This window comes from Macaca nemestrina, chromosome 6 (genome assembly GCF_043159975.1).
Source record: "Macaca nemestrina isolate mMacNem1 chromosome 6, mMacNem.hap1, whole genome shotgun sequence".
Classification (NCBI taxonomy): Eukaryota; Metazoa; Chordata; class Mammalia; order Primates; family Cercopithecidae; genus Macaca; species Macaca nemestrina.
Window position 1 is genome coordinate 36,058,524 of NC_092130.1, and position 27,538 is coordinate 36,086,061.

Consider the following 27,538-nt stretch of genomic DNA (forward strand, 5'->3'; position numbering starts at 1 on the left):
CTATAGCAGGGTTTTTTAGCTTTGACTTTACTGACATTTGGGGCCAAACAATTCTTTGTCACTGGAGGTTGTAAAGTGCAAGGCAGCATGTTTAGCCACATGACTGGCTTCTGCCCACTAGATGCTAATAGCACCCCATCCCCAGTTATGACAACCAAAAATGTCTCCAGATATTGCCAAGTGTTGCAGGGGCCATATTGCCCCCACTTGATATCACTGTTCTAGAGATAGAAGCATGAAAATTGCATGTAAAGCATTAAAAAGCAGTTATAACTTACTGTGATACAACACACAGCAAACTTCTTATTAGCATAAGAAGCAATGGTCATGCAATGTAAAAATCCCCAAAACTCCCCCTTTCAATCTGTCTATGACTTTAATTCATTACTGATATGGCCATTCTCTTCACAAAAGAGGGTTAATGATGACCTACTTAGGACAATTTGGCTCCACTGAAGAGTCCCTACCACTTCATGCCACTATCTGACAGGTGCTGAGTGGAAATGCTTCTACAGAAAACATTCTGAAGTGTTTATAATGCAGAGAACTTATAACCTAAACTGTGAGAAACAATCTGGGAGGCTGTTCCATTTATAATCAGTCCTATAGAGACCGGGCACAGTAGGCACCTGGAGAAATGTAATTTCCGATGCAGTATTTATTGGGTATGACTGCATCGTCAATCTTTTCTTATTTGAAAAATAAGGGAGTGGCCACTTTCTGAACCTTCTGAACCTCAGTGTCCTTTGTGTACTCAGAGTAGGCAGCTAGACAGGAAGTCTCAAGAGTGGGTCTGCAGATTAGTACTTGATAAGCTGCCTAGGACACCTGCTATGATCACATAGTTTATATCCACTCCCTACACTCATATGGGGAAATCCTGGCCCTCAAGGTGATGGAACTGGGAGGTAGGGCCTGTGGGAGGCAGAGCTCTCATGAATGGGATTAGTGACTTTATAAAAGAGGCCCAAAGGAGCTCATTAGTTCCTACCATCTAAGGGTGCAGTGAGAAGACAGCCCTAAAAGTAGGTCTTCACCAAACACAAAATCTGCTGGCACCTTGATCTTGGACTTCCCATCCTCCCAAACTGTGAGAAATAAATTTCTGTAGTTTATAAGCCCCCAGTTTGTGGCACTGTGGTTTGGTAGCCTGAAAGGACTGAGACAGTACTTTTGTGGAATTTACTAACAGGGCCATTGGGGAAGAGGAGCAGACATTAAGTGTACCACCTGACCAAAAGTCAGTTTTGTTTACTCTGTTGGTGACATTTCAATATGACAACAGCTTTAAAATATGGAAATAGCTTAAAACTCTCACCACCTTTGCATTTCTGCAAACACCTATACCCAACCCCTGTAAATTCCATTTCAGTTGGTCTTCAATAGGGCCTAAGCCTCTGCATTTTAAAACACAGTCTAGGCGGTCAGGCACAGTGGCTCATGCCTGCAATCCCAGCACTTTGGTAGGCCAAGGCCGCAGGGTCATTTAACATCAGGAATTTGAGGCCAGCCTGAACAACACAGTGAGAGCTCGTCTCTACAAAAAAAAAAAAAAAAAAAAAAAAAAAAAAAAAAAAAACAGAATTATCTGGGTGTGGTGCCATGTGCCTGTAGTCCCAGCTACTCTAGAGGCTGAGGCAAAAGGAACACTTGAACCCAAAACTTAGAGGCTGCAGTGAACTATGATTGCAACACTGTGCTCCAGCCTGTGTGGCAGAGTGAGACTCAAAATAAAAATTAATTAATTAATTAATTAAAAGCATTCTATGTGATTCTGAGCAGATGAGCAGGTGTCCTTGGGGTACACTTTAACAAGGAGGGCTTTGGTGCAAAAGAGAAGAAAGAAAAATATACCTTTCCTAGGATGTTAGACAAAGAGAAATACAGAGAATTGTGCATATTTGAAGAGTTAAAGCTATAATATTTTCCTTCACCTCTTTCTCCACCTAGCAAACTCCTGCCTATTCTTTGAGGCCCAGCTCAAATGTTACATCCTCCGTTCTTTAGACAGTCTTCTATTCATCAGTTATTGCACCATCCACTAAGCTGTGAGTTTCTGGAGAGAACATACCTTGGTTATATTTAATTTATCTCTGCCTGCCCAGACTCTACTACAGCGCCTGGCACCAGGCACATTCAATATCTTTGATAGCTAGAGTGTTTTTATTTTATACCTTTTTTCCCTGTTACAATTCATCCCAGAAGACTCCAGATTTCAAGAAAAGGTCATAGATTCTGATTCTACATCGCCTAAGATTATATTCTGGAGCAACACCCGAGATGAGCAGGAATTGCTCTTGAGCTATGGAAAGGTAAAGGTCTCACCCCTACCTGCCTTGGTTTCCATCCCCTCATACTAGGAAGCAGTGGCTGCACATGGAGCACTGGGATGGATTTCCTCCCTATTTAACTCTTTAGCTGAATGCCAGTAAGCAGGGAACACCCTGAAAAATCACAAGTGACTGGCAGCCTTGCGATGCACCTCTTTTTTCCTTACATGGGCAAAGCTGAAGTTGATACGAGTATAAGAAGTTGTAACCTCAAAGAGTAACTCATCTCCTAATCCAAGGGTCCTTTTCCTTAGGTTCAAAGGGCCAAGGGATACTCAAAGTAATACCTAGAAGCAGTAAACTTCTAGGTATTACCATTTCCATGAAATGGAAAAGCCACTGAGAGCTTAAATCATATTCAAAGACTGTTACCTAATCTCTTTGATCTGAGTCATTTAATTGCAAGAAATGTGACTGTGTGCCTTATTAATAAAATAAAGAAAATCAAGACAAGAGAAGAGAAGGGGGAAAAGAAGGGAAGGGAATGGAGAGAAGGGCATGAAAAGGAAGGAAAGGAAGGGGAAAAGGGAGGGGAGCTTATTGTCATGTTTGTTTTCAGCATTAGGTGTTGGGGAGAAAGTATGTAGTCCTTTCCCAGCCTTTCTCCCCACAGGAAGAAAGAGGAATAAAGGAAGAAAATTTACATTTCAATTCTATCTCCAGTGATTTGACAAGGATTAAGCTAAATGAATCACCATTTGCAAAGAAAGCAGCCTAAGTAAATAAAAACTCCTGGGATGCAGACAAATACACGTTAGGAACTGAAGCCCTTCTTCCAATGGGCAGTAAACCCAGCACTGAAATTCAAGTGAAAATTCTGAAACTGACTTTTCAGAACCTTTCTGTATGGTTGTCCCACTTGTCTTCTTTCTCTCCTTACACAATGAAATTTAGATGGGTTTCATGAAAAAACTGAAGACCATTTGTTCTATTGCAAATATACAAAGGAGATCAAAGGTTTGTTTGAATGAGTGACTTTTCAACCTGCATATACTTCTATATGCAAACGACACATACTTACTCAGAGAAAAAGCATACTCCTTAAAATTTCCTGAGTCGTATATTCAGAGAGATTTTTTTCAAACTTCTCATATGAGACATAAAGGTATAAAAGTTAAAATATGGACAGTGTAAAGTAAAGACAGCCAAGCATGTATATTTCATTGAGTGAGACTGTCGTAGCTTTTAACCATGTTATGTGGGTGTTATAAGTTTAAAACATGGCCCTGGCTTAAAAATTTTGTAATCTTCTTAGGAATAAGATAATCACATATGAAACAAGAGTGCAATAAACTCAGTAGAATTCACAACTTAATTGTGTTCTACAAGCTCCAGAGAAGGAAGGTCAACAAGGGCTAAAATTTCTCCCTTCAATGTCTTGGAAGCTACACAGATATTTCTCCCAAATGGGTTGACCTTACTAGATTTAAGCTGATTTATAAGAATAGATAGGATTTGTATAGCAAGAATGGAGCAAAAAGGACATTCTGGGCAAGGGTAGTAGCTAGAGCAAAAGAAAAAGAAAATCACCCTGAAATCACCCTGCTGTCTTCCTAATACATCCCTGAGAATGCCTTGAACAAATGTGGAAGAAAGCAGAGGGAGAAGCAGAGTGGAGATTAGCGATGAAGGACCAACTGTCAGAAACTATCTGTAAAATGGTAGGCTAAAAAAAAAAAAAAAAAAGAAAAAGAAATGATAGGTAGGAGGAGATGTGAGTTTGAGAACTATGAGTGGATACTGAATTTTCTCCCTGCCTGCCATTTTATGGAAGTAAACTAAAGCCCACAGAGGTGAGAGACACTCTATGCAAGGCAGGGTCTTCAGGCTAGCCCACCATGTTCCCACTACCTGTCTCTGTCTCTTCCCAATGGGTGATGCTCCTCCAGAAGTTTCACCTTTCCTAACATCAAAATTTAGTTTGAGATTTCAGAGATTTGACATCCCTCAAATGTAAATTGCTATCTTCTGAATATTCCTTCTGAAGGTCTCTGAACTTAAAAGCAAGAAGACAAATTCTGGAATTTATTTTTCTTTTTTGATGCTGTTCATATTTTTTGTTTTAATCTGCAAAGTTAAGGCCATATGGAGAGCAGCTAACATGATAACAAAAATCTCAAAAAAATGTGTTTGATATTGTTGTCATCTGAAAATTCCTATCTGTATAATGACTGGAGGGCAAGCCATAAATATGGCAGTAGTAGGTCTGTTTCCCAGCTCCAGAATGTTCTAGATGTGTGACTTTGGGTAACTTATTTCATCTCTATGAAATTCAGTTCCTCCATCTGTAAAATTAGGTTGATAAAATCACCCACTTCCTGGGGATGTTGTGAAGACCAAATAAGACAACACATTTAAAGTACTTAGTAAAGGGTCTAACACATATCAAGTTCTCCATAAATGTTAGCTATTCTTAGCTATAATATCATCAAATAAATGTTACCTATTATTAATGATATTTTCAAATACATGACACTCTAAACAAAAATTTGAAAGTTAAACCCTAGAATAGCAGAGTCTGTACTGATTTGTATGTCTCATATGAAATTCACTTAGCAACTGACTTTGCTTTCTAGTTAACACATAAAGTTTATTTTTATATTAACGAATAGACAGACTGTACACATGCTTCAGGCTCAGCAAAGCAGGAATCCTCATAAATGACATATCATTTATTCAATGAATGTATTAAGAATTTTGCAATCGGAATGTTTAGAACTAAGATATCTTAATTTTAACATAAAATAAAGCTCTGTTTTATAGTTTACTATTATTTTCATGTGTGTTTCTTTATGGCAGATAATAATTGCAGAGTTTAGAGGCTCTAAGGATCTTAGGCTGACCACAGGTGGAGGTTCTAAGGATCTTAGGCTAGACAGAGGGTGGAAGGGCCTAGGGGTGAACCCCAGGGATAATATGAAGTCATTGAAAATGTATAAAAATCTTGGGTTCTTGAAAACCTTTTGGGAAAAGGTCTACAGATTCTTAAAGGAGTCCATGGCAATAAAAGCTTAAAATATCTGTTGAACAATATCAATAAGAGAATGATCAAATCGACATGGTACATATATATATTAAACTTATGAACTTATGAGTAGTAGTTCGTATAGTTGGATAGATCTATATATATATACATAGAATCGAACAAAAGTCTATGATGTATTAAGTGATAAAAGGAAGTCACAGAATTTTTTTTTAGAGTTGTAGAATCATGTTTATGGTACATATTTTTATGTATACTAAATACCAGTATTTCTAAGTAGACAGATCGTTCCTCAATTATAAGTTGGTTTCCCCCCATATTTTAATATTTATGAAATCAGAATTTACCTTACAATCAAAATATGCATCTAGTGAAATGTTTCTTTGTTCTCTCTTCAAAAAACTCTTAGTGATATATAAGTCTTGTAATTGAGGGTGAGTTCAAATAAAAGATATGTATACAAGTCAGCAAATAACAATTTTGTGACTTTAAAAAAAACTACACCAGAGTTGATAAGTTTTAAGCCCCTTTTCTTGATTCCATGTTACATTCAAATAAAGTCAGTCTCAGGAATGTGTATCTACCTATAGAAATTCATTATTTGCATATATTTGCATATCACTCAGTATAATTAAATGCTAGTTCCTTAAACCTAGGAAAGCTCTTTATTGTTAAAACAGCACTAACAAGAAATGTTGGAAGTAGAGAGCCTTCTGTCACCTCTCAACGTCACATGAACAGGAATACATGATAATATATACATTATTATAGAGTTCTTATAGTATGTGAGGAACTGGCCTAAGCACTTTTTATACATTGTCTTAACTTTTACAATAATGACATAAAATAAATCCAATATATTAAGCTCAACTTATAAGTAAAGATAATGAGGCTTGAAGATTAAAAATTAGGCTGAGTCTATAGCTGGTTTAAAGCAGTGGTAGGAATCTGACCCATCTCTGCCATCTCAGAGTTCATCTTTAACCACTGTACTGCTTCTCTTTCACTTCTTCTAGCTCCAGTCCCTTGATCAGAGAAATAGTATAAATGTACCTGGAAATTCGTGTCTATGTTCACCTGTGATTAAGCCAGAGTATTCCCCAGACAGAAGAATGAGCAGTAACACAAAGGAGACCCCTGTAAGGAATTTATTGTAAGGTCTCTCAAAAGAAAATGGGCTCATGAGGCCCTACTTCCCCAAGAATGCACCAGCGTCTGAGTAGGGCCCCTTGGGAACAACACTATTTCCAAGGGATGGCAAACCTTAGCCCTGGTCTACATCTAATTAAGATTTTGTCAGGTCTGCTCCTATTTAGATTACCAAGGTCTGTGCAGCCTAAAAGGCATGTTACCTTCTTAGAAGCTGAGTGGAATAAACAAAATCAAATTAATGTGATTTACCAGTTGATTCAGTATTTATAAGCAGACGGCTTGTTGGCTTCAGAAGTGAGTGTTGGTATCAGCAGAGCTGAAGATATTCAGAGAGATTAAAAATAAATGGCTGAAAAATGAGTCTCAAAACCCCTTAGTGCCAACTCAGATCATTTGTTTTCATAAATCATCTCAGTGTTCCAATTGCACATGTTAAAATAATTTAAACCTAACTTTGCACCACCTTTTGATCTGAAGTCATAACAAGTGGCTGCCACTGAAGCACGTGAAAAATTAAATGTCTCCATTTCTTCTGGAACAGGGCACGACCAAATTGCTCCATCGTAAATTTTAACATCCACAATTCAGTGCTCTGTAGGGACTGTGTTCAATTTGCTAGATTCTGCAACCACGGAAACCAGAGAACAAAGAGTTCCAGGGCAGACAAGCTGGAATGAAAGCCTTTTCCAAGTAGCACCAGTTTCAGGGGAGAGAACAAGAAAGAGAATATCTGTGTCACCAGTGTTTGGGGTGGGAGGAGTATTAGCTGACACCATTTATTCCCTAGTATTCATTCAGCTATCATTCTCTGCCAATACATCCCCACTTAGTACTCAATATGAATCTCACAGTTTCTTATCACCTGTGGTTTCTTCATATGTCTGCCCTTATTCCCTTCTCTTATCCTTGGTACCAGTCCCAAAGCCTAGAGAATCAACAATCCTAGTTTGTTTTCCATTGATATTATTGCAATCCTAAGAAGTGGACATGATCATATTATGCCTCTGCTTTATTTTCTTTATTTTTTAATTGAAAAATAAAAATAGCATATAGTGATGTATACAACATGATGTTTTGATAGATGTATATATTGTAAGATAGGTAAATCAAGGTATTTAACACATGCATGAACACCTACACTTATTTTTTTGTGATAAGAATAGTTAAAATCTACTCTCTTAGCAATTTCTATATAAAATATGTTGTGATTAATAGAAGTAACCATGACGTACAGTAGATCTCTTGAACTTATTTCTACTATCTCACTGAAATTTTGTGACTTTTGGCCAACATCTTTCCAGTTCCCCACCCCACAGCCTCTGGTAACCATCATTCTATTCTGTTTCTATGAGTTTGACTTTTTCACAGTCCACATATAAATGAGATCCTGCAGTTTTTGTCTTTATGAGTCTAGTTTACTTAACATAATGCCTTCCAGCTTCATAAATGTTGCTGCAAATAACAGGATTTCTTTCTTACTAAGGCTAATAGTATTCCATTGTGCATATACAGTATAAGACATTTTCTTTATTCATTGATGGACACCTAGGTTGGTTTTATATGTTGGCTATTGTGAATAGTGCTACAATAAACATGGGAATGCAGATATCTCTTTCACTTACTGATTTCATGTCCTTTGGATATGTATTAAGCAGAAGTGAGATTGTTTGGTCACATTGTAGTTCTATTTTTAATACTTTAAGGAAGCTCCATACTCTTTTCCATAGTAGCTGTACTAACTTACATTTTCATGAAGAGTGTGCAAGGGTTTCCTTTTCCCCACATTCTCACCAACACTTATCTTGTCTTTTTGGTAATAGCCATTCTCACAGATATGATGTGATATTGCATTGTGGTTTTAATTGGCATTTCCCTGATGACTAGTGATGTTATATGTTCTTGCTTTAAAATAGTGGCTGGCTCCTTATTACCTACAGAATCAAGTTCAAATCTGTTAGCACCTTCACAAGATGATCAAGACACATTCGTAGAATGAATAGAAAAGGGAAAGATGAGGCAGAGACAGGGAACAAACGATAAAGATCAAAGGTCTTCTCCATAAAACATTTCAAAGGGAAGTAATACATATTTCCGATTATAAGCATTCTCATCTGTTATTTACCAGATACATACATCCAACTGAACAACTCATTTTTAAAGCCCATTTTATTTCAGCAGTGTTCAGACTTAGATTTTGAGTTAAAACGCAATTTTCTTGCTTCTTACAAATTAATGTGTTTTTACATACCTGGATTTGGGGTTAATGGAATTCAGCATGGAAAATTTATACAAGCTGCATGATAAATCTCTAGTAAAAAAAAAGAAAAAATCTGAGAGTCTCACCACAAAATATCCACATGTGATAGAGAAGATCAATAATAATCACTGTCTGTGGAAATATCAGAAGAGTAAAGAGAAAGAAAGATAGAAAAAAAAAAAAAAAAAAAAAAAGAAACCACCAAGGCAGGGTTACCTTAAAAGAGAACTATTATAATCTCATGAAAATATCAGTTGCCTGATGCTGCAAAAAAATGTTTTCTTTTCTGGACATGCACAAGATGGTACAGAGCTCAATGCCAAGATTCTAACAGCCCAAACTAAAATGTCTATCATTAATTCCATAAGTAATGAAGTATCTATCATTAAGGGTCTCCATTTGCTGGAGATTTATTGCAGCAAAGAGGGGCAATATGGAATTAAAAACTCTGCTATTTATCAATGAATTTGGGGAAACTCACTAATATATAATTCAGACTTCTTTTCTGTAAAAAATTAACATATCAGGATGCTTTATAATTTAATATTGAAATTATTTTATAATATGTGTCTCTGTCCTATGCCTTCACTGCTCCATTCACAAGAATGAGATAATATTTATTTTTCTTCTTTTAAGAAAAATAACCAGGCCTTGTGTTTACAGTTATGGACTCCCTGCCCTGGAAAGTAATTAATTTTTTTATGTGTCTTGAAACCTAAAAACAGGCATTACCATGAGAATCTAGGGTAACTAGAGCACTGAAGCTTAAAGAAAACCTCCACTCAGGGCTTTGTTAATGCTAGTATTTAAAAATTAAAATACCTACAGGGGCTATAACATAAATGTGTGAATTATTCTGGATAATCCTGTAGTGAGCCTGTGGCCCAAACTGGGGAGTCCAATCTCTGTCTTAAAGGATTCAAGCTCAAATATTTACCATAACCTTCCTCATAAAATGTGCAGAATTTGGCATTCTGCTCCTGTTTGGAGTGTGTTGAGTCTCATCAAGAGGATAAAGCTGCCTGCGCTACAGGAAGGGATTGGCAGCTGTCTGGTTCTGAGGTTAGAGAAGGTCAAGGTGTTAATCATGTAGGAGATAGTTTGGGGGTCCGAGATTGGGGTTTTAGGATTCCATGGTCACAGAGAGCAGGACTTCAGTTGAATGTGATACAGTGTGATGGGGAAAGGTAGTGGCTCAACTGGGGATGGCAGCATGGGATCCTTGGGCCAGGTGATAGGACCCCACGGCAGTACCGGACAGACAGGAAAGGCCCAGCTCTCAGCATGGCAGGCAAACAGTGGGACCAGCACAGACTGAAGACCAGGCCCTTCTCCATCTTCTGGGCTAAGTCTGGAGGTAGGTATAGGATACAAAGAGGTGAGAAGATCCATAAAATTGCCTACTATTGGACAAATTTGCCAATCTTAGTGAATGAGGGCTTAACGCTGGATTTAATTCAATTCAGAAAAAAGAAATGATTGTGACATTCCTACACTGTATAGCATCTATAACTTTTTCAGGAATGATAAAAATCATAGCAGCCATTTGTCAACTACTTGTGTATTTCACATATATTACTACATTTAATACTGAAAAATTCTACCTGCTAAATGCCATTGCTGGGGCACAGAGAGGTGAGCTTGCCCAAGCTCATGTAGCTGGCAAAGGGGTAGAGTCACACTTCAAATCCAGGTGGTCAGAATTACAGAGGCCACACATGTAAACCCTGCAAAGTACCACCTCTTGGGCTTACAGGACAGTGCCTTCCTCCCAAGATGGTTTTCAGTTTCAAAGTTTATGAAAGAATTAGGAGAGACGTATAAAAATATTTCATTTATTTTATTCTTAAGGTCTGCAATCTGAGGCCCAACAGCCCAGATTAACGTGATCCTAAACCCTCTTCCTGTGAACCACAGGCTCCTGATGTGGAGAAGAAAAGGCAGGCACAGCCCAGCTTTGAAAGCAAAAAACTTAGAAGCCCTCACCTCCACAGACCTGTTTTTGCCTTTCCCACAGGATTTCTTTTTAGCCCCCTGAACCTACTCTCTTCCAAATTCTGGAACTGCATTTACAATAGGAGATAGTGGGGCTGGTAGGTATTAGTCAAGATTGCTGCAGCAAGGGTCAGCCTTCTCTAAACAGGATTGTGAACTAGAATAAACAAATACAAGTCAATATTTCGTAAGCTCAAGGAGTCTATTAAAAAATACATTTTGAGATCCTAGAATCCTCTAGGAGAATTTTTTTTAGTGTCTTAATTTCAGTTAAAATTTTTGAAAATAACAAAGCATGTTCTTAATTATTCAGAATACAATATCTTTGTAACTGACTCTGGCCATAGGAGTGAGTATGGAAAAATGAGAAGCTGCAGGTCTTCTCAAACAGGGAAAAGAAACAATTTATTTGAGTTCCTCAAGTTCTTAAACTTGAAAGGCAGTTCAATTACTGACCAGCTCAATGGGCTGAAGTAACATGATGAGGAAGATGGGTAGAGTACTTTGGAAAAGCATTGAATTCAGAGTCAGACATCATAGCTGGGCTATTTACCAGCTGGTGACTTAAAGCAAGGCACTACATCTCCCTAGGCCTCATTTTTATTTCTCATCTTTAAAAGTTGGAATGATGATGGTGATGATAACTATGATAGAGATAATAATAATAAGGCCAGCTATATCTCAAATATCAAATGTCTTATATTTCAAGTGCTTTGTGGTGCTATAGACAGATAACACTAGAAATAGAAACACATATATGTCTTGTGGGAGATGCTGAAGGGAGAAGAGTCAGCAAACTGGTGAGCAGAACAAATGAGAGGACACAAATTGGGTGAAGGAGGTAGAAAGACAGGAAAGTCATAGTCATTGGAATGTGGATAAAGAAAAGAGTCAAAGAGTGGAAGTAAGTTATATCCCCAGAGAAATCAGAAAAGGTTTACATGCAGAAACTAGGTTAGGCAGCAAACAGCTACTGTGCTGCCTGTGTATACCTAGGGTATGAGAACTAAAAGAATGTGGCTGGCGGCACCAGGACATGAGGTCAGCTACTGCACCAGCTGCTGTGCAGAGAAGAGATGGCAGCTCACCTGGGGCAGATCTCAGCAGGGTCGTTTTGGTCACTCTTGAGCCTAACGCATGCTCCCACGCAGAAGAGGTCCCCCTAGATGAGAAAGTTTGCCATCCCAAAGTAGAAGCCTCCAGCCTCGATGTGGGCCTGGAAAGGGACAGCTGTCAGTGCATTCAGTGCACTTCTGAAGAATCCCAGGCTCAGCCTTTTCACTTGCTGTTTCCTCTGCCTGCAATCCTCTTCCTTCAGCTTCTCATGAGTCTGGCTTCTTCTCATCTAGAGGCTGTCCTGACACCCCTCCCTGAAGCCAACCTCCTCTACCACTCCCATCACATCACCTGTTTATTTCCTCCACAGTACCTGCCTTGGTTTTATATTTGCTTTTTTTTTTTTTTTTTTTTCTCCCAGAGGAAGTCTCACTCTTGTCCCCCAGGCTGGAGTGCAATGGTGCGATCTCAGATCACTGCAACCTCCGCCTCCCCAGTTCAAGTGATTCTCCTGCCTCAGCCTCCTGAGTAGCTGGGATTACAGGCACTTGCCATCAAGTCTGGCTAATTTTTGTACTTTTAGTAGAGACGGGGTTTCACCATGTTGGCCAGGCTGGTCTCGAACTCCTGACCTCAGGTGATCCTCCTGACTCAGCCTCCCAAAGTGCTGGGATTACAGACATGAGCCACTGTGCCCAACCAGTTTTGCATCTACTTCTTTAATGTCAGCCTCTCCTACCAAACTGTGTTGTCCAATACAGTAGCCATTAGTTTCATGTGGCTATTTAAATTTAAATGTACTGAAGTCAAATAATTCTATCCACTACCCACAGCTTATGTGCTCAATGGCCACATGGGGCTACAGGATACTACATTGAACAGTAAATCATTTCCTAATGTAATCTAATCACATTAGAACATTTCCATCATCAAAGAAACTTCTGCTGGAAGAATAAAACTAGACCCCTATCTATCACCATATACAAAAATAAAAGTCAAAATTATTAAAGACTTAAATCTAAGACCTCAAACTATGAAACTACTACAAAACACATTGTGCAAAATCTCCAGGACTTTGGTCTGGGCAAAGATTTCTTGAGTATAGTTACAAGCATAGGAAACCAAAGGCAACATGGACAAATGGGATCGCATCAAGTTACAAAGCTTCTGCACAGTGAAGGATACAATCAACAAAGTGAAGAGACAACCCACAGAATGGGAGAAAATATCTGCCAACTACCTATCTGACAAGGGATTAAGAACCAGAATGTAGAAGGAGCTCAAATAACTCTATAGGGAAAAGTCTAACAATCCAATCAAAAATGGTCAAAAGATTTGAATAGACATTTCTCTAAAGAAGATATACAAATGGCAGACATATGAAAAGGTGCTCAACATCATTGATCATCAGAGAATTGAAAATCAAAACTGCAATGAGATATTATCTCACTCCAGTTAAAATGGCTTCTATTCAAAAGATAGGCAATAACAAATGCTGATGAGGATGTGGAGAAAAGGGAATCTTTGGTGTACACGGTTAGTGGGAATGTAAATGAGTACAACCACTTTGGAGAATAGTTTGGAGGATCCTGAAAAAAACTAAAAACTGAGATATCATATGATCCAGCAATCTTACTGCTGGGTATACACACAAAAGAAAGGAAATCAGTATATTAAAGAGATATCTGCACTCCTATGTTTGTTGCAGCACTGTTTTCAATACCTAAGGTTTGAAAGCAATCTAAGTCTCCATCAACAGGTGAATGGATAAAGAAAATGTGGTACATATACACAATGGAGTACTATTCAACTGTAAAAAGAATGAGATCTAGTCATTTGCAACAACATAGATGGAACTGGAGAGCATTATGTTAAGTGAAATAAGCCAGGCACAGAAAGGCAAACACTGCATGTTCCCACTTATTTGTGGGATCTAAAAATCAAAACAATTGAACTCGTGGACACAGAGAGTAGAAGAATAGTTTTCAGAGGCTAGGAAGGGTAATGAGGGACTTGGGGGGGAAGTGGAGGTAGTTAACAGCTATGGAAAAAAAAAGAAAGAAAGAAAGAAAGAGAAAGAAAGAAAGAAAGAAAGAAAGAAAGAAAGAAAGAAAGAAAGAAAGAAAGAAAGAAAGAAAGAAAGAAAGAAAGAAAGAAAGAATAAGACCTACTATTTGATAGCAAAACAGGGTGACTATAGTCAATAATAATTGTCCATTTTAAAATAACTTAAAGAGTATAATCAGATTGTTTGTAACTCACAAGAGAAATGCTTGAGGGGATGGTTACCCCATTCCCCATGATGTACTTATTTCACATTGCATGACTGTATCAAAGCATCTCATGTATCCCATAAACAGACACACGTACTATGTACCCACAAAAATAAAAAATAATTTTTTTAATGTCTGCAGGACAGCACTAATCTAGAATTTAAGTTCCCTAACAGCAGGACTCTTACCTATCTTGTTCACTGCTGTATTCCCATTCTCTAAGAGACTGCATGGCATAGATAGGTACTCAGTAAATATCTTCTGAATGAATGGATAAGAGGAAGAAAAACCCAAAAGGTTTACATTCATCCTGGATAAGAATAAAAGATAAATAATGTGGTTGAGAAAAACAAACTTACAGACTGAAATTACCCTGGAATTATCATATCTAATATGTAGGCAGGCTATAAGCTTGTGTGACATACATGTTATATTGCATTTTCTGCTAACTAAACTTTTTAACATAATAAAACAGTCCCATATTTCAGTTATTCCCAGGATATCTCTGAAAATAAGGTGAAAGCAATAATGTACTACTGAAAAGCTTCCATGAAATGGCTTACATAAGAGACCAAAACTAACTTACTGATCCTACTGTTACACAAATGTGCACTATTTATTAATGGGTGACAAAGAACGAGAAAGTAACATTTCTATTTCCTATGGGGCTAAGCATACTCAATTTGTTCATTTAATAAATAAATGAGTTTCTGATACTGGAAATTGAAAGTGCTTTGATTCCCCAAATCCAAACTCCATGTCCTGCTACGGCTGATAAAATATGAGCCAGGGATGCTGAGTTCCTCTCTTGTAATGCATTGAATCAACCAGTTGGGAATTGGGGAACTCATGAAAGCAGTTTTACTTTTTAAAATCAAAAACCAACAATGAATACTCTTTTGAAGGTGGTTTTTGTTTATAATAAAATTAATCCACTTTGTCTAACATAGAAACCTGTTCATTGCAGATGTTCTGATATGTTTTGAGAAAATATTGTGAATCTGAGGATTTTTGCTAAGCCTTCAGATTCACAATAGAGAGGGCTCCATGGGATGAGCTAGGGTCAGGCATGAGGAGAGTACCTTTTTAGATCCATTGCCTAATCTCCATGAGAAATTCCCCACATACATGTGTCTGATTTGGAAAACACTGTTTCTCCCCAAGTGAGCAAGGTGGGATGGCATCCTGTTAATCTTCTACCACCCCAGCCAGAAGGAAAAAAGGGTGCTGCCTGCTCCTATCAGTCATTCACAGAAGCCATTTAGTCATGTTGTTAGAGAAACTTGGTGTCTTAGGCAGCTCAGGCTGCTGTAACAAGATACCATACATTGTGTGGTTAAACACAAAAATTATAACTCAGTTTTGGAAGGCTGAGAAGTCCAAGATCAAAATGCCAAAGTGCCATCAGATTCAGTTTTGTTTTGTTTTGTTTTGTTGTTTGTTTTTTTGAGACAGAGTTTCGCTCTTGTTGCCCAGGCTAGAGTGCAATGACTCAATCTTGGCTCATTGCAACCTCTGCCTCCTGAGTTCAAGCGATTCTCCTGCCTCACCTAGTAGCCGGAATTACAGGCACCCACCACCACACCTGGCTAAATTTTGTATTTTTAGTAGAGACGGGGTTTCACTATGTTGGTCAGGCTGGTCTTGAACTCCTGACCTCAGGTGATCCATCTGCCTCGGCCTCCCAAAGTACTGGGATTACAGGCATGAGCCACTGCGCCCGGCGCAGATTCAGTTCTTAATGAGGGCTCTCTTGCTGGTTTGCAGATAGCCACCTTTTTGCTGTGTCCTCACAGGGTGGAGAGAGAAGTTCTGGTGTCTTTTCTACTAAGGGCACTAATCCCACCCTTATGACATTGTCTAAACCTAATTATCTCCCAAAGGCCCTACCTCCTAATACTATGATATTAGGGGTTAAGACTTCAACATATGAAATTTGGGGAGACACAAATGCCTCTTCCATAACACTTGGACACACTCAGACACTGCTTTATCACCAGAACTGTCCCATCTAGCTCCCATGGTTTTCCAAAAGCTCACCCTCTCCAACTCTGCCTCTCCGATCATGATTTTTAAGGATGACCACAGGATCTTACCTGCCCCCTGCTTCAAAATATCTGATCACTGGATAGAATGGAATGGATGAGATTTACCCACAGGCCCCCTCCCTTTCCCCCTCACTTAATCTTTGGTGTTGCCCTTCTTGTCCATAGTTGATTCTATTTGGAGTTTTAAAGGGCAGCAGTGACAAGCACTATATTACTCATTATTGAGAGAGGGGCAAGTATTGAGCGACAGCCTCCAGGAGATGTCCATTGCAGCCCGGTCCTGGATCATAAAAGTGTTTAATTAAATTTACTTGCCTTTCTGTGTATTTTATTGTAGCCCTAGCACTTAGCAAAGTATTTGATATAGACATTCATATGACAAATATTTGTGGAAGGAAAGAAAAGAGGAAGGAGGGAAAGAAGGAGAGGAAGGAAAGCAGGCAAGAGTGCATCCCAACTCTGGGAATTTTAGTCAAAATATCCTGTAGTTATTCAATTCCTTGAGGCACTAGACCACACCTAACAAGATTATGTATTTATTGAGTTCATTTCTAGTGCCATGTCAGGCATTATGGAGAAAGAATAACATGGAGAAGTAAAATCACTTAATAGAGCACTTGGCACACTGTGTGTGTTCCATAAACGTTGAGGCATTGAGTTCACAAATGAAAGCTTGGGCAAGGGCAAGAGTAGAAGGGGAGAGAGACAGAAAGAAAATGCAATGCATTTGAGGACATGGGGAAAAAAGGAGAGAGGGCAGTGATTGAATAATAGTTGTACAAAGAGATAGTAAAGCTGGTGTTAGAGACTGCTGAGAGTAGTGATTTTGGAGACAGGCAATCCTGTGTTCAAAGGTAGCTTCAGCACTTTCTAGCTATGGAATATCTCTAAGCTTCAGTTTGCTTATTTGTAGAATGAGAATAAAATTGGCACTTGCTTTTAGGGTTATTGAGAAGACTGAATGAGGTAATGCACAGAATACACTAGGCGGAGTACCTGGTACAGAGTAAGGGCTTGATAAATAATAGGTGATGCTGCTGCTGAACAAATGTGATGCTGCTAATCTAGGTAGTTCAAACAGTTGTCCCATGGATGTGTCAAAGCATTTCTCTGGAACAATTCTTGCCTCAAGTTCCAGAGGATGGATAAATTAAGATGATCTCTCTTCAATGCATTATAAATCACAATGCTAGCATCTTTTATGTTAACCACTAGCAAATCGTTCTGTGCTTTCTAAATGTCCCTTTTCTCTGGTTCCAAAGGATCTAATAAAAGTGAGGAGAATCTCAATAACTGCAATGCATCTCTGAGAGTAACCCTTTGGCCTTTCACCATTATAGCTCAGCCTTCCCTTTTCATCTCATTTTCCATCACTCCTATGCCTCAGCCATCCACTTCACTCCAAGTACATGATCTTCATCCCACGTTCTCCATATGCCTGCATATGCCCATAAAGTAGGTTCATGTCATGCTATCCCAACTGAGGGTCTCTCTCTAACCCTTAAATCTGTCACTTAAGGATCTGTTAAAACTCATCTGTTGTCTGAACCCACAGGATTTTATTTTTTATTTCATCAGGCAGTAACAGAAATTCCACTTCTCAAAGAATAATCACCCTACCCTCCTTTTGATACAATTATTATAGGGTATTGAATGTCTACTATGATCCATATGCACTACATACTTATGTCAACTTATTTAACTCTCCTGTCAAGCCAGCAGGGCCCGGATGAGGCTCAGAAAGATCGAACGACTTGATCAAAGCTGCACAACCAGCCCACAGTGAAGACAGGATCTGATCCCAGGTCAACCAGTCTCCAAAATTCATGTTCTTTCCACTGTGGCATGCTATTATTTAATATGCATATTTATATTTTATCCCCCAAATCAATGCCTCTGGAGAACTCATTTTTTAAGAACATTTTTTCCCTGGACACAATAATTTGTCATAGTCACTTGATGTAGAAGATCTTGATCAATGTTCATTGAAGCATCAAAAAGAACCATACCAGCAGGGCTAGGTCTGGGAAAAGATTGGGAAGAAAGTCCGAGCTTACTTTCTCATCTCTTCTCCACCCATTAAAAACTCAGTTCCATTGCCTTCTGATATTATACTCCTAAATAAAAATAGCTATGTCTTTATGTTTTTTCCTTTTGGATGGCATGGCTTTAAGCACTTTGCTTATATCAATTTTTTTAAATATTCACAACAATCCTAAAGGGTGGATATCATCATTTTCCCCATTTAATATGTCACCCAAAGCTACATAGTAAGTGGTAAGCCAAGATCTGGACCTAGATACTCTGGCTCTAAAGGTCTTGTTCTCACACACTCTTCTCCCTTGACTATATATAGATGGATCAGGGCTACTCTCTCTAAAAAAATGGTAATTGAACAGAGAGCTGAATGATGATGAGAAGTAGGTCTTGTCAAGAGTTGGGCAAAGGACATTTCATGAAAGCAAATTATTATAGTCTACAAATGTCTAATATTGCATATAAGTGGTTAATATATATACCATTTAAAGAATTCATTAAATTTATGAGAAAAATCCACAGACACCAAATATATAAGACTATAAAAAATGTACATCACATAAAAAGTAAATGTAACACTTACATCACATTAAGTAAATTCTTTGAAAAATGTTTATGCTTCCTACCAATCACAAAATTTCAAATTAAGAAAATTTTCTATAACACTTTACACCCAACAGATTAGTAGAACAAACAGCATACATTAAAATCATAGCATACTATTGAGCAAATTCTTGTGAAATTGGCATGTTCACACCCCTAATGATATAAAAAGTTTGTATCACCTATTTTAGAAAACAACAGGAAAATTACTATTAGGAACTATAGCATTTTTCATATCCTTTTCCCCAATAATTTCACTCTATGATATGTATCCCGAAGAAATCATGCTACAGCAAGCAATGCAAAAATGTCCATTATAGCCTTAGTTATAATCGTAAATATTTAAAATTAAAATGTCTGAAGTTTGACCATAAATAAGGTGAATATGATACATCAACCCATTGCAATATTATGTAGTAGTTACTAAGACAGTAATTATAAAGACAAGGAAGAAACTTGGGAAATATTTATGAATAGTATGTTAATATAGCAAAACATAACATTATATATATACTATATTTATATATACTATATATATTTATATATATACTATATATATTTATATATACGATATATATTTATATATATATATATATATATATGACTACCATTATGTATTAATATGAACACTGACACCCATTCACACAGACTTCTCTCTTGGATTTTATATAATTTTGAATTACCGGGATCTCAGCAACCTTCCATGTAGTTTTATGAATATGAGAGGCATGTGTGAGTATGTGTGGGTTTGTGTGTGGGTATGATGTGTGTATCAGAGTAAGCAGGTCAGGTTTCAAAGGGAAGGAGGGAGCATATGGATGGAAGTGGATTCATAGGATGTGAATAAGCACTTTCTTTCTTGGAACTCTGGTAGAACAATTTGTCTTTTTCATCCAGAAATCACAGAAACAGGCTTACCAAGTGCCTACTGTTGAAATCTGGCAACTTCTTTCATTAAAAAAGGTGGGAAACACAGAGAGTTTTAATATAATATCCTGGATGTAAGCAGAGCATAGCATTGATGACCACAGGCATGGGACCAGGGGCAAAGAGGTTTCTGAAGTATTTTCAAGCTGATAGAAGTAAAAGATGACATTAGAGGGAACCCACAGTGGCAGCTTGCTTACTAATTCACAGCATGCACATGCAGATGCTCTTCCTGGCTTCCGAATTGCCTCATTTGTGCACAGCCCATCCCAGTTTTCGATTAGCAGACTTTGTGTACAATTGTGGACTGGAGTGGACTGGAGTTCGGGCTTGCACACACATTCATGCTTTGTTCATTGCTTGTGCTGCTGTTACAGACACCAGAGAGTAAGGTCAGAAGCTGTGTCTGGAACTTGCCCTATTGGTATCCCAGCTCCTCCAGCATTGGCAAAGGGGAAAATGAATTAGAACTTCTCAGAAGCAGATTTTGTAGCAGCTCTGCTTTTCCAAGGGCCAGTGCACAACACAGCCTGTCTGCCTGGATTCTGTCAGTGGGGAGGTCATGTGGTCTCATAGGAAGGCCTTTTCAGCAAGATGGATGGCACTGGACATGGGGCACCTCCATGATGTGCCTCTGCTAGTCCTATCAAAAAGCACGAGCAAACCCTGCCCAATAGGGGTACTGAAGCATTTTACCATTTTAACTTTTACTTAATGAGGGATTTTCAGGTTCTTAAAATTAGCAGCTCCCATTTTCTAAGCTACATCTCCATTTTCTCAGCACGACTCTTCATGGTCTGGCCCCTAATTGCCTCCTGATGCTCTTTTCCCACCTGCCTTCACCCTCCAACTCTATCTCGCCCCTACCATGGACTGTTCCTCTCCCAGCGCTTTGCTCACACTACATAGCCTTTTCTGTTTCTGTTTCACTACTGATTTTTGTTTCTGAGAGGTTCTGCTTCATTTTTTTATGGTTCAGCTCAATTGTCACCTCCTGTGGAGCCTTCCCTGGACTCAGTACCTGTCCCTGACCCCACACCCAAACCAAAGTTCTATTAGAGCTGTTTGCCAGGCTGTGTCATTGTAGTGTGTGTGTGTGTGTGTGTGTGTGTGTGTGTGTCTTTCATTAGAACTTGAGCTCCTTTAGGACAAGGACAGCTTTACTCATTTTTCTACCCCCTGCATCTTTCTCATAGTAGAGTTCCAATATATGGTCATTGAACAAACAATTAGAAGTCATTATCACATGTATAGTTCTCCAGTCTTCTCTCAGTCCCACCTGTCAGCTGTCCTCCACCCATCCTGGCTATAAGCTATTTACTTTCTTTGGGTGTGGGTACATTTTTCTAAAGAGTCTTTTTCTGTCTTCTTCTTATGCCCTCACTTTTAGCAGTATGCTGTACACAGTAGGTGCTTAATAAAGATCATTCATAGTAACATCTGTTCTAGTTAAGGTAAGATGCTACATCATGGGAGTTAATTCTGGGTGAATACTTTGGAGAGTGTTGGAGGCTCACTCACAATTGCTAAAGATTGACACCATGTACAGCACAAGAAAGGTAATTAAGAAAACAGGATCTGGGCGGGGCATGGTGGCTTATTTCTGTAATCCCAGCACTTTGGAACGTCAAGGCAGGAGGATCGTTTGAGCTCAGGAGTTTGAGACTGGCCTGGGCAACATAGTGAAACCAGATCTCTACAAAAAATAAAGAACTTAGCCAGGTGTGGTAGTACATGCCGGTAGTCCCAGTGACTAAGGAGGCTCAGGTGGGAGGATCGCTTAAGCCTAGGAGTTTGAAGCCGCAGTGAGCCAAGACTACACCATTGCACTCCAATGTGGGTGACAGAGTGAGACCCTGTCTAAAAACAAAACAAAACAAAAAGGCAAGGCAAGGCAAGGCTCTGGAATGTAGTAGCCAGGTTCCTTTCATTACACTCGTTTCATTACCATGTGAAATTCAGTAAGTTAGCTGACCTTTCTAACACTCAGTTTTCTGTCAAACAAGAATAATATTAATTTCCATAGCATTTCTGTGAAGATTAATTTAAATTATGGAAACGAAGTGCATAACATCATGCCTGGCACACAGCACACACTCAGCAATAGAAAGCTATTATTACTGTGAATGCCACCAGAAGGGTAACTTTTTGTCATAAGAATACTATAAAAATTGTTCACTGGTTTAGAATTGTATATATTTAGATTAGTATCAGCATTCATTTGTGCCATTTAATCCTTTAGTCTGTGAGATAGGTATTCTTCATAAAGAATAATTACCAGTCTTTCTCAGAAAAGGAAGCAGAAGTCACGTGATTGGTCAAGATCATCCACCTTGAGTCCCAAAACCAAGAACGAATATATCTACCCCACCAGGACACCATCCCTTATGTGTTCAAGAGTCTGTACTTCCAAGACACATCAGAGGAAACTCCAAAGTGATTCTATCATGTCAACTCTGAGTGGAGATTTATAAATTCAGTCCCATGTTGATGAAACCCTTCATAACCACACTTCAAAGAACACAAAGTCTGTTGTATAAACTGATTCCCTTCAACCTCTGAGGGATTTATTTTTATGTCAGTAGCTTTCTAAGGCAAATATACTCTGGTTTCAAGCTGAGTTGTATGTTTAATAAAGTGATAAAAAGTATACAGCTTGGGAACCTTTAAGTCAAGAGTAAACTGTTGGATAATGGTAGGCCAAAATATTATACTCCCTGAATTTTAGAGTAGGTTCCAGACACAAAGAAAAGATGGGGGGAAAAGAGGGAGCCAGATGTGGTAAACTGATGGCATTGATGGACCTAGTTCTTCATCTGTCCTTGATTCTGGAATCAGCCATGTGACATGCTTTGGACACTGGGACATTAGCAAGCATGTTGATGTAAGCAGCGGCATGAAAATCACTTATATCTTGAGGCTTGCTTTCACTCTTGCTCCTCTGCCTTTGCCATGGACATGCCCAGACAAGAATGCTGGGGAATGAGACACATGAAACAGAACTGAGTTGTCCCTCATTATGCAGCCTGAACAATATTAGCCCAGCCAACATCTGGCTGACCCCCAAATACACAGAAAGATGCACACAGAGAGCTGCAGGACCACCTGCAGCTGACCACAAACAAATGAGCTGAGTGAGCCCAGTCAACACCAGAATAATTACCTAGCCAAGCTACACACTCTCAGGCTACATAAAGGCTTATTATTTTCAGTTAGTGAGATCTGGGTGGATACTTTTCAGCATTATTGTGGAAATACATAACTGATATACAAGGGGCCAAATGAGAAGAACAGCCACATTGTAAAAACATATATTATTTTTCAAGAGCTTTCCACTGGAGTGGAAGCTCCTTTTGCTCAATTGTTCAGTGATTACAATGCTATAGAATAGATTACTAAAAGGTTCTTATATTAATAATCTCACCCTGGAAGTCCTAAAGCTCATAATGCAATTACTTTTTAAAATGTCATTGCTTAGCAAAAAAGCACAAGTAGCATTATAACATATTTACTGATGGGTTTTACAATAGTAAGATGATATGGTTTGGCAGTCTCCCCACCCAAATCTCATCTTGAATTGTAGCTCCCACAATTCCCACAAGTTGTGGGAGGGACACGGTGAGAGGTAATTGAATCATGGTGGCGCATCTTTCCCATGCTGTTTTCATGACAGTGAATAAGTCTCACGAAATCTGATGGTTCCCCTGCACACGTATGCTTGCCTGCTACCATGTAAGACATGCCTTTCTCCTCCTTTGCCTTCCACCATGATTGTGAGGACTTCCCAGCTATGTAGAACTGTGAGTCCATTAAACCTTCTGTTCTTTATAAATTACCAAGTCTCAGGTATGTCTTTATTAGCAGGGTGAGAACTAATACATAAGATCAAATTGAGATCTGGCTGTTTCTTTGAAGGATGCCAAGTGTTAGTATTTTTAGTGCCCCTCCCCAATCCCCAACTCCTTATGGGCGTATTGGTTCTCTAGATAAAACTTCTTCAATTTCTTACTGAACTATTTGGAGTTCTAGGAGATATGCAGAGAACAGAAGTTCAGGGACTTGTCAGCCAATGTGTAGACTTTAAATTAATCCTTCTATTTCCTGTAAAGTATCTCAGCATTGCCCTCTGTTGGGCATGTTGTCCCTGGTTCAGTTAGCTGAAGACAAGCCTCTCTGCTACTGCCAGGTGGAGAGGGTGGGTTGCTTGGCTGCGCAAGGTAGGTGATTTATCAGGTAGCTAACTGCTTCCTATGCGGGCTTTCAGAGGATGCCTGTGTTTACAGCCCCATTCCCTTCCAATGTATCCAGCAACCCGGAATCTCCAGGCCCCCTGCGCCTTGCCTGAGTCATAGACTCAGCCTCATTTTGCTGTCTTTCCCTTCTATTTGGGTTCAGTTTTCTCTTCTTTATCAAGTCAGTCATTACTTGTGCATCTACTTTCTAGCTTCCAAAATCATGTTGATGTTTCTCATCCAATGTCATCTTGCAGACCATTTTCTTTTTTATATTTTTATGACATTTTACTCCTTTTTTGTCATTTTAGAGGTGCTTGATAGGAATCAGAGAGGGAAAATAAAACCTGTTGCTTTAATCTGTTGTCTTTTGCCAACATGCCCTCTCCTTTACTTTTTAACGTGCATGGGCTTTTTCTAAGAATTCCTGACATCTTCCTATAATCTCAAAGGTCAAGAGAGTCACAATTATGAATGCTCTGAGTTTAAGAATTATTTTTTAACCCTAAATAGCATAAAGGAGCTTTCTTATTTACTTCCTGGGTAGAACTCAGGGGTCAGGAAAGTTCCAGTTTAGAAATAAGAGTGGAATTCAAGTGCACCAAAGCATTTTTATGGATAATCACATTCAATGCATCCTTCTTCATTTTCCAGGAAGCTCTGAGACCTTCCCACTGCTCCTTAAGGATAGAGAGTCTTCCTAGGCTATTGTTAGAATTCTCTTAGACTCTTAATAACGTGATACTACTATTGGTGACTGACAGTAACATTGTACCTTCAATTAAGAGATCTCAGAGTCTTCAGGTCTATAGGGAAATGGACAGACTCCCATCCCCCATCCATAATTATGCTTCACGTCTAGGGTAACACATTGTTTGACAGCTGTCAATTCTCACTCATCTGCTCCTGGGTAATTACACACTCCCTGCTTTTCAACCTATGCTACTGTCTCTTGTGTGAATTAGATGATGACTTGAAGTCTTTCTGCATGTTTAAGTAGCAATCCTCACATTGTTGAGAGCTAATAAAACCTAAGACCAATGCGCTGAAATTCAGAGCTCAGGATACTTCTGTGTTACTGAAACAGCCAGTCCTATGATGGTGCTGCACCTTGAGGTCTGATTGTCATACAGATTGGAGGACTTCTTTTTAGCTTAAAGCAAAAGACCATGCCCACAAGACCAGGCCCACTCCATAGTCAGTGCCTCAAGTAACTGATGCAGTATCAGGAACTCTACAAGGACTCAGTAAACTTTTAGCAACCAAAGAATACTTTCTATGCCGCCTAAAGCAGAAATTCTTAGATGTAACTCCATGCTTTTGCTCTATTTTCCTTTCTTCCTGGAATGGCTTTTCTCTTTCTTTGCTTAGAAAAAGTTTATGGCTATTTTAAGAACCAAGTTCAGTTCCATCTACTAAGTCCAGTTCTCTCTAATTTTCCTCACTTTACATTCCTACAGAACTTCATTTATTCCTTTGTTATTAAAGTCCCTCCAGTTTATTACTAAGTCATCTGTTTCCTTGCCTCTCTACCCCAGACCATGAGCCAGGGAGCAGAGCATGGGAAGAAAAAGATACAGAAAGATTAAAAACTATGTGCTTCGGGATCACACCAGATCTTGAATGCAGTTCAAGTCTGCCATTTGCCAGCCTACCTTGGATGTGTGCTTCTATTACCTTATCTGGAAAATAGGGATAATAAGAGAATCTATACCATAAGGGACTATTGGGAATCAATATTGCAATATACCTTAAGTTATTAACACATTGCTTGACATATAAGAAGCTAGCATCAGTAAATAATATCTATTATTATTATTATTATTGTATTTAAGAAGTAGGAATTAAATATTACTCATTTGTATATCTATTATAGCACAATGCCTGGTACAGAGAGAATGCTCAATAAATTTTAAACAAATGAATGAATGAATGAATGGGTAATACTTAAGATTCAGATTGTTTTTATAATCCCAGTAAATAAAACCTTAGATGTCTTTTTTTTTTTTTTCTTTTTGATGGTGTTTCACTCTTGTTGCCCAGGCTGGAGTGCAGTGGTATGTTCTCGGCTGACTGCAACCTCTGCCTCCCAGGTTGAAGCAATTCTGCTGTCTCAGTCTCCCCAGTAGCTGGGACTACGGGCGCATACCATCTCACCTGGCTAATTTTTGTACTTTTAGTAGAGATGGAGTTTCACCATATTGGTTGGACTGGTCTCGAAGTCCTAACCTTAGGTGATCCACCCACCTCGGCCTCCCAAAGTGCTGGGATTATAGGCATGAGCCACCACATCTGGCCTAGATGTCTTTTTTTAAGTGATTGAACTGTCCATGTGGAATATACATATTATTTCAATAAGCTGAATATCTTACAAATTGTGACTTTATTTTGTATTCTAGATACTCAGCCTAGTTTAATGGACTTGGTGAATTTAGAATTGAAGCAACTATAGCTTTCCTGGTAATTTTTGAAGTCATGGAATGCAACACAAACGAGACATCAAAACCACCTATGAGAATTCCAACCTCTCATGACTCAATGTCTTTGCACCTCAAATACCTTCATGTCTAAAATAGAATGACTACAAATCATGCCTTCCTGATGTTCTTCCTAAGGCTGGTGGACTCAACATATGATATATGTGAAAGTATTTTGCAAACTTGTGGGAACTAGGCAACTACTTGTGTTTCTGTTTGTTTGCGTTGATTGTTTATTTGTAGAAGCTTATTTCTAGGCGCCACCTGAGAATTCCTATCCAACTTTACTAATATCCATATCCCTTCAAATATATTTAACAGATTGATTCAAGGCCACCAACAAAATCTGTTGCTGTTTTGGTATATAAATCTGTTGCTGTTTTGGTATATAATAGAGCTTTGTGATTTCCTGTAGTAAAATCCAAGGGGCCAATAAAATGCTTTCATTGATTGCAGTGCCACTTTCAGATGCTGCAATGGCTCCAAACAAGAGCCATCTTTTAGCACTCTGCTGTGGATTTACTTTTTATGGTCTTGGGATCCAGTGGGTAAATACAGCTTCTGCATTAACACTAACCTGAAGAGACAAACCTCTCAGGAGGACCATCTCCTCTTTATGCTTTTCCAACCCTGGGACCATAAATCCTATCAGCCTGCAGAGATGAAGCATCCTAATGATTACAGTGGCACAGAGGTGTTCTTTGAGTGAACCAAGCGAATAAAAATTAAAGTTCAAAGTCACTGGGTAATCTAAGACATTCATTACACCTGTGCCGAGCCAGTCAGGCCTCATCAGCCAAATAGGCATCAGGCCAGTGAGTGTGCAGGAGAAAGTAAATACCTTTAAGATTCACCTTGTTTCCTCCCAAGGGTGTCAACATTGTGGGATGCAAACAATATTTCAAATAAGTTTGCCTTGAAAAGCACTATAGGTCTTTAAAAAACTGCCCTGAGCCTCAAGCCAGGGATATAGATGGGTGATCATATTTACAGTCCATTCAATAAAAAATTAGGTACAGATTAAAAATCACTATGGCAGCCAATCTGAACTAAGAACGATTGGCATCAATGAATCAGGCAACAAGAAATCAGATGCCGGGAAAAAAAAAAAAAAAAAAAAAAAAAAGCTCCCAGCCATATGATATGGGGAAAACGAGAGCACTTTTCA

General features: G+C 38.7%; 1 protein-coding gene and 1 long non-coding RNA gene across 8 annotated transcripts in view; both read right to left on the minus strand.

Annotated features, from left to right (window-relative positions):
- LOC105466949 (uncharacterized) overlaps positions 1-13,845 on the minus strand; it is a 61,529-nt gene extending 47,684 nt beyond the window's left edge. Inside the window, exons 1-2 of one of the 3 annotated variants that reach the window (XR_011624620.1) lie at positions 6,929-13,833; positions 6,715-6,781 (exon numbers count right to left, since the gene is read on the minus strand). This is a non-coding gene — a long non-coding RNA (uncharacterized lncRNA). Of the gene's footprint in view, positions 1-6,714; positions 6,782-6,928 lie in introns of all 3 variants that reach the window. The other 2 variants (XR_011624621.1, XR_011624619.1) reach the window with 2 other exon arrangements.
- The window catches only part of LOC105466952 (potassium channel tetramerization domain containing 16), a 312,786-nt gene that overhangs the window by 120,324 nt on the left and 164,924 nt on the right, over positions 1-27,538 (minus strand). The window lies entirely within an intron of this gene.